Consider the following 1,425-nt stretch of genomic DNA (forward strand, 5'->3'; position numbering starts at 1 on the left):
TTGTAAATGAGTCCCCGTGGCTCAGTGAGGCCAGTCTGGATAAATAAAGGTTGAATAAACGAATAAATCACAGCCAGCAAGTATATTTCTTCTGCATTTACCTTTCACATGTAGCACAACATGCGAGTCTGTTTTATAGAACAGCTGTGCATTTTGTGTCCGAGCTCTGCTTCATTAGAAAAGTCTTTTTTTAAACGTGATGACTAACCTGCAGGCGTGGTTCACTTCTGAACCTCGAGCTGTTTGTGGTTCAAATGAGCCTCGGTGTTATATTTACTTTCACCGCTCGTGGTCCGCGCTACATGTCAGCCGCTCGTTTGCATCCAAGAACTTCATCACAAATCTGTAACTTTCTTTTCATTTTCGAGGAGATTGTTTGTTTGGTTTTTCAGATCTGGCAGAGCGGTTGGTTGTAGCATGTGGTTTGTGGAAGAAGGAAAGACAAAAAGATGACGAGTAATTTTCGGGGGAAAAGTGCTTCTTATGATTCTGAATCAGATCCAGTCATTTCCTGAACGCTGAGCCAGAGCTACTCAGCGCTCCATTTATGGAAAAGGTATTTGCATGGAGGAAAAAAACTGCACTTCTAGATCAGGACGGGTGTTGAAATTCCTTTTTGTATGAACCTTTAAGGCTCTGGTTACGTTTTAGGTGATGCGTTTGTATTTATGAGGACATGAAGCAGATCTTTTCAGGTTTTTTTTTACACCACGGTTGATTATAGTTTTGGTACATTTAGATTTTTACGCCGTGTCATGTCAGATCAGTTTTCTCTGCTGTGTTTTTTATGTTTCGAGGGAGTTCTGCAGCTCCATAGTGATGCTGTTGTTACGCCTGCGCTCCGCGTCGTACCACACGTCCCTTGTGTTTGTGCACACGTGTGTTTGCGTGTATTCACTTCACCACCGCAGACCTACGGGAACTTCTGATAACTAGCCTTAAGGGGTTTGTTTCATAAAAGTTAAGGTAAAAAAAAAACTTTACTTTTAAAATATCAGCAGTAAGACATTTTTGTATCGCCAAAAAAAACAAATGAAAAAGAAGCGAGTGGCAGTTCTGAATGAACATATTGGTCTGTTGTGTCGAGCAGCACGGCGGAGCAGTTGATGGAACTGTTGCCTCTCAGAGAAAAGATCGCCGGTTCAAATCCCAGCTGGAGGCCTTTCTGCGTGGAGTTTGCATGTTCTCTCCGTGCATACGTGGGTTTTCTCCAGGTACTCCAGGTTCCTCCCACAGACCAAACACATGTTGGACTGACTGGTAACTCTAAACTGTCCCTAGGTGAGAGAGAATGATTGTTTGTCTCTATGTGTCCCTGTGATGGACTGGAGAACTGTGCAGCGTCTTCCTGTGATGGACTGGAGAACTGTGCAGGGTGTCCTTGAAATGGACTGGAGACCTGTGCAGGGTGTCCCTGTGATGGAC

This window comes from Nematolebias whitei, chromosome 2 (assembly GCF_014905685.2).
Source record: "Nematolebias whitei isolate Nwh7 chromosome 2, NemWhi1, whole genome shotgun sequence".
Lineage (NCBI taxonomy): Eukaryota > Metazoa > Chordata > Actinopteri > Cyprinodontiformes > Rivulidae > Nematolebias > Nematolebias whitei.